Below are 7,185 nucleotides of genomic sequence, written 5' to 3' on the forward strand. Positions count from 1 at the left end.
TCTCTCTCAGTCTATAGCTTGCTCTCTCAGTCTTTAACCCTCTCTCTGTTCTATAGCCTGCTCTCTCACTCTTTAACCCTCTCTCTGTTCTATAGCCTGCTCTCTGTCTTTATTCTGCTAGCTCTCGTGCCCTTTTACCTGCTCTTTCTAACTCATTAATCTGCACTTTCTGCTTCATTAATCAGCTCTCCCTCATTCTTTAACCTTCTCTCTGTCTCACTTCTAAACCTGTATTCTCAGTCGTTATCCTGTCTCTCTCGCGCCCTTTTAACTGCTCTTTCTAACTCATTAATCTGTGCTTTCTGTTCCGTTAACCAGCACTCTCATTCTTTAACCTGCTCTCTCTCTGATTCATTAACTGTCTTTCGCTCTCTCTCGTTTACCTTCTCTTTCACTCATTTGCTTACCTTTCACATTCATTGACTTATATTAGATTCTAGTCTCTGATTCTTCCTTAGAACTGTAGCAATGATTCCAATCCACATATTCCACTGATATATGAATGGGAATCAAGACACAGAAAAGTTTTGCTAAAACTTTTCAAAAACTTTTTTTTAGTAATTTTTTTCCCCTCAAATGATTTTGGTGATCGCCCAGCGTTTAGAACTAATACAGATATTGTATTTGTATTGTATCTACAAATACAATATCAAATTATATGGAAATTATTTTCTACAATCCACCCTGTGATGTTGGCTGATTCTCTCATTTTGCTCTTCAATCTCACGTTACCATTTCCCACACCATCCTCCATGATGAAAGAGCCCAGCACATCAGTGCAAAAGATAAGGCTGAAGCATTCGCAGCAATATTCAGCCAGAAGTGCCGAATGTATGATCCATCTTGGCCTCCTCCAGTTGTCCCCAGCATTACAGATACCAGTCTTCAGCCAATTCGATTCACTCTACTTGATATCAAGAAACCGGTTGGAGACACTGGATACTGCAAATGCTACAGCCCCTGACAACATGCCGGCAATACTACTGAAGACTTGTGCTCCAGAACTTGCCGCTCCCCTAGCCAAGCTGTTCCAGTACAGTTACAACACTGGTATCTACCCGACAATGTGGAAAATTGCCCAGGTATGTCCTGTACACAAAAAGCAGGACAAATCCAACCCAGCCAATTACCGCCCCATCAGTCTCCTCTCGATCATAAATAAAGTGATGGAAGGTGTCACCACCAGCGCTATCAAGCAGCACCTGCTCAGCAATAACCTGCTCAGTGACGCCCAGTTTGGGTTCTGCCAGGGCCACTCAGCTCCTGACCTCATTACAGCCTTGGCTCAAACATGGATAAAAGGGCTTAATTCCAGAGGGGAGGTGAGAGTGACAGCCCTTGAAACCAAGGCTACGTTCGACCGAATGTGGCATCAAGGAGCTGGAGAAAAGCTGGTGCCAATAGGAATGAGGTAGGAAAACTCTCAACTGTTTGGGTCACATTTGGCACAAAGGAAGCTGGTTATTGGAGGTCAGTCATCTCTGCAGGAGTTCCTCAGGGTAGTGTCCTAGGCCCAACTATCTTCAGCTGCTTCATCATTGACCTTCCCTCCATCATAAGGTCAGAAGCGGGAATGTTTGCCGATGATTGCAAAATGTTCAGCACCATTCGTGACTCCTCAGATACTGAAGCAGTCTACGTTCACATGCAACAAGATCTGGACACTATCCAGGCTTGGGCTGACAAGTGGCAAGTAACATTTAAGTGAGTGCCACATAAATGCCAGGCTATGATTATTTCCAACAAGGGAGAATCCAGGGGAGGTAGGTAAGGGGAGGAGATGGCCGAGTGGTATTGTCGTTGGACTGTTAATCCAGAGACTCAGATAATGTTCTGGGGACCTGGGTTCAAATCCCGCCACGGCAGATGGTCAAATTTGAATTCAATAAATACCTGGAATTAAAAATCTAATGATGACCATGTATCCATTGTCGATTGTGAGGAAAAACCCATCTGGTTCACTAATGCCCTTTAGGGAAGGTAACTGCCATCCTTACCTGGTCTGGTCTACATGTGACTCCAGACCCACAGCAATGCCTCTTAACTGCCCTCTGGGCAATTAGGGATGGGTAACAAATGCTGCATGGCCAGCGATGCCCTCATCCCGTGAATGAATAAAAATAAAATGCCAACCATTGCCCCTTGACACTCAATGGCATTACCGTTCCTGAATATCCCACTATCAACATCCAGGGGATACTATTGACCAGAAACTCAGCTGGACTCACCACATAAACACAGTGGCTACAAGAGAAGGCCAGAAGCTGGGAATACTGTGGTGAGTAACTCACCTCCTGACTCCCCAAAGCCTGTCCACCAACTACAAGGCACAAGTCAGGAGTGTGATGGAATACTCCCCACTTGCCTGGATGGGGGCAGCTCCAACAACACTCAAGACGCTCGACACCATCCAGGACAAAGCAGCCCCCGCTTGTTTGGCACCACATCCACTAACATCCCACTCCCTCCCCCACTGACGTTCAGTAACAGCAGTGTGTACCATCTACAAGACGCACGGCAAATATTCACCAAAGATCCTCAGACAGCCCCTTCCAAACTCACAACCACTTCCACCTAGAAGGACAAGGGCAGCAGGTACATGGGAACACCACCCCCCTGTAAGTTCCCCTCCAAATTCCCACATTCTCCACTTTGGTTTTGTAGGGTGGCATGGTGACCCAATGGTTAGCACTGCAGCCTCACAGCGCCAGGGCCCCTGGGTTCGGTTCCCCCTCAGGCAATGGTCTGTGTGGAGTTTGCACATTCTCCCCATGTCTGCGTGGGTTTCCTCTGGGTGCTCCGGTTTCCTCCCACAGTCCAAAGATGTGTAGGTTAGGTTGGATTGGCCGTGCTAAATTGCCCCATAGTGCCAGGGTTATGCAGATTAGGTGGGTTATAGGGGGATGGGTCTGGGTGGGATGCTCCAAGGGTCGGTGTGCGGAGTTCTGAGGAAGGGTCACTGGACCTGAAATGTTAACTCTGTTTTTTTCCTTCACAGATGCTGCCAGACCTGCTGTGCTTTTCCAGCAACTTTGTTTTTGTTCGGTGTGGACTTGTTGGGCCGAAGGGGCTGTTTCCACACTGTAGGCATTCTAAATAAAAAAAAGTCACTCACCGTCCTGACTTGGAAATATATTGCCGTTCCTTCAGTTTCGCTGGGTCAAAGTCCTGGAATTCCCTCTTGAGAGCACTATGGGTGTCCCTACACCGTACAGACTACAGTGGTTCAAGAAGGCAGCTCACCACCACCTTCTCAAGGATAACCAAGGATGGCCAATAAATGCTGGTCCAGCCAGAGACACCCACATCCCACCAATGAGTAAAAAGATGGATAAGAAGATGACGAGGAACTGTTCAATGGGTGAAATCATAGCTGGCATGAATGAGGTGATTTATGTCTGTCCCTATGTGTTACAAATATTCAGAAATAGGAAATTCCAGCCAGACACAGTTCACTGAGTTCACTATTTCCCATGCTGGTATCTATATAATTGGTCATAATTGATCTCTTTTAATTCATTTCTCACAGCGATGGGTGCGAGTCAGGAGAGTTATCAGTTATTGAGTCGTAGAGTCACACAGCACGGAAACAGACCCTTCGGTCCAACCAGTTCAAGCCAACAACATTCCCAAACTAAACTAGTCCCACCTGCCTGTACTTGGCCCATATCCCTCCAAACATTTCCTATTCATAAACTTATCCAAATGCCCTATAAACATTGTAACTGTATCCACATCCACCGTTTCCTCTGGCAGTTCATTCCACACACGAACCATTCCTCATGTCCTTTTTAAAACCTTTCTCCTCTCACCTTAAAGATATGCCCCATTCTTGAAATCCCTCCCCTAAGGATAAGGCCCTTGCAATTCGCTTTACCTATGCCGCTCATGATTTTATAATCCTCGAGAAGGTCACTCCTCAATCTCCTACGCTCCAAAGAAAAAAACCCAGGCTTTCCAGTCTATTTTTATATCTCAAATCCTCTATTTCAGGCAACATCTTGGTAAATTTCTTCTATACCCTCTTCAGTTTAACAATATCCTTCCAATAACAGGGTGATCAGAACTGGACACAGTGCTCCAGAAGAGGCCTCACCAACATCCCTTACAACCTCAACACGATATCCCAACTTCTATACTCAAAGGTCTGAGCAATGAAGGCAAGCGTGCTAAACTCCTTCTTAACTGTGGGAGAAACCAGTAACCGTTATTACTACTAATGTTCTCAAGGTCGATATTTTCAGAGATAACAATTTGTGTCGCTGTCATTGATGTGACAACCATAATCTGTTGTAGAACATCTGGAAGCAGACCATTCAGCCCATCGAGCCCATGCTAACTCGACTCAGAACACTCCTATTTCCCAGGTCCATCCCCATAGACTTGAAAATCCATTTCCCTCCAGATCCCATCCAATTTCCTTTTGAAACCACGTGTCATCCTTTGCTGCCCTTCCCTGAGAGTTCTGGAGAAGGGTCCCGACCCGAAACGCCAGCTTTCCTGCTCCTCTGATGCTACCTGGCCTGCTGTGTTCCTCCAGCTCCACACTGTGTTATCTCTGACTCCAGCATCAGCAGTTCTTACTATCTCTGAGTTCCACGTCCTTACCGCTTGCTGAGTCAAAAGATTCTGTTTACAATTCCCTGGCCACCTCTCGCCCCAGATTTAAAGCAATGTTTTCTGTCAGTCTTGTATCATCAGCTAATAGGAAAAGATTTTCCTTAACTGTTCCATCCTGATATCTGAAGATTTGGCATCTCGTCTCAACATTTACTCTTCCCTGGGGGGAGCCTGGATCCAGCTTCTCCGATGTGCCTTTGTAACAAAAGTTTGGAAACTGTTTTTGTAAGGCTCTTCTACACTCGCTCCAACACCTTCACATCACGTGGAACTAGACACAATACTCTAGTTGAGACTGAACCAGTGTTCTATACTTCAGCAGTGTAGGGGTTGGAAGAGTTGGGGGGCTGTGGGGGCACAGGTTTAAGGTGATTGGCAAAATAAACAACATCCATTTTTGACACATTCTTATTCGTAGGATGTCGCAGACTAGTCCAGCACTTGTTGCCCACGTCCAGCAGAGGGCAGTTGAGAGTCAACCGCATCGTAGTGGATCTGGAGTCACATGCAGGCCAGACTGGTTTAGGAGAGGCATTGGTGAACCAGATGGGGTTTTACAGCTGGTCAATGTGGTCACCACGTTGGGTTGGCTTTTAATTCCAGACTTTTATTGAATTCATTTCTCACCATGGTGGGATTTGAACCCATATTCCGCATCCCCTACCCTCCTTGATCATCAGCCTCAAATTCACTCATAAAGTGACATTTAGATGATGCTACTGCCTGCCCTTGACACAGGCACTGCCTGAGGGTATGGCGGAGGCAGGTTTGACTGTGGTTTTCGAAAGGAAATCAGACAGGTATCTGAAAAGGAAGAATGCAGAGCGCTGAGGGGTGAAGGCAGGGGGAGTGGGGCTAGGATAGTTGATCTTGCAGAAGACCACCAAAGACTTGACAGGCTGAATGGCCACCTTGTGTGTTGCAACCGTGCTGCATTTATCCCTTAAACAGCAACAGGTCGCCTGAGCCAGCTGCAGTTTATGGGATCTTGCTGTGCATAACCTAGCGGCCACGATTTCAAAGTCACAACGTTGACATCAAAATCCATCATGGCTTTATCAGGAGATTGTCAAGCAAAGTGGGGAAGCGCCCTACCTCTGGGTCAGAGGTTCCAGGCCCGGGTCCCACCCCAGGACTCGGTGGGTCATTACACAGGCGGTCAAATGGCCTATCAAAGGTGCTAGTGGCGTGCAGTAGGACTGGGAGGGTTTCCATGTCACTCAGAACTCAATAGCTGCCCTGCACCAGCATTCTCATGTTTAAAAAACAGAATATCCATGCTATCAGTCCTGCTTTGAGCAAGTGTCGCTCTCATTCTGATGGGTTATCAATATACATACGCATATTTTCTGTAAATTGGTTGAACGGTGCTATTGAAATGCAAGTCTTTCTGCTTTCTGGAAATTTGACGGTGTTTAATTTGTAAGCTCATTTTCTTTTAGCACTTGACACTTGACACTGTCTGCCTGTTGATTCTCAACGTGGCGTACAAGTTCCGAGATCAGGATGGTCTCTTAACAATGCAACTTTAATCGCGGTGGTTTTGCAGTATTCCATCCGCTGGCACCACCCACGCGACTGCGGTGACAGGGGGCATGAAGCAAAGTGCCATCTTGTGTGGCGACCCCCGAGACATCTCGTGAGGGGGCTGGATCGCATGAGTCTCCCAGGCAGGTGAGGTGCCCATTCCTGAAGTCATGGCCTCGCCTACATTGGCGATGTGTGCTGTCCCAAACCCTCACCCGATGTTCATTGATGCACTGACCAAAGGGAGTCGCCTGCACAAGGACCTGAAGACTGGAGGGCCACCAATGTGGGGCCATATTTAAGAAAGACTGCAAGGAAAAGCCAGGGCACTATAGACTGGCGAGCCTGATATCAGCGGTGGGTATGTTGTTGGAAGGGATTCTGAGGGACAGGATTTGCATACATTTGGAAAGGCAAAGACTGATTGGGGAGAGTCAACTTGGCTTTGTGGGAAATTGTGTCTCCCTAACTTGGTTGAGGTTTTTTGAAGAGGTGACGAAGAAGATTGATGAGGACAGAGCAGTGGGCATTGTTTATATGGACTTCAGCAAAGCATTCAACAAGATTCCATATGGTAGACTGGTTAGCAAGGTTAGATCATGTGGAATCAAGGCAGAACTAGCCAATTGGACGCAAAATTCGCTTGAAGGCAGGAGACAGAGGGTGGTGGTGGTGCTTTTCAGACTGGAGCCCTGTGACGAGTGGTGTACCACAAGGATCGGTGCTGGGTACACTGCTTTTCATCATTTATATAAATGTTTTGGATGTGAACATAGGAGGTATGGTTAGTAAGTTTGTAGATGACACCAAAATAGGAGGCGTAGTGGACAGCTAAGAAGGTTATCTCGAGTACAACGAAACCTTGATCAGATGGTCGAATGGGCCGAGGAGTGGCAGATGGAGTTTAATTTAGATAAATGTGAGGTGTTGCATTTTGGAAAGGCAAATCAGGGCAGGACTTATTCACTTAATGGTGAAGTCCTGGGGAGAGTTGTTGAACAAAGAGACCTTGGCGTGCAGGTTCATAACTCCTTGAAA

This window comes from Rhincodon typus, chromosome 39, assembly GCF_021869965.1.
Source record: "Rhincodon typus isolate 14 chromosome 39, sRhiTyp1.1, whole genome shotgun sequence".
Classification (NCBI taxonomy): Eukaryota; Metazoa; Chordata; class Chondrichthyes; order Orectolobiformes; family Rhincodontidae; genus Rhincodon; species Rhincodon typus.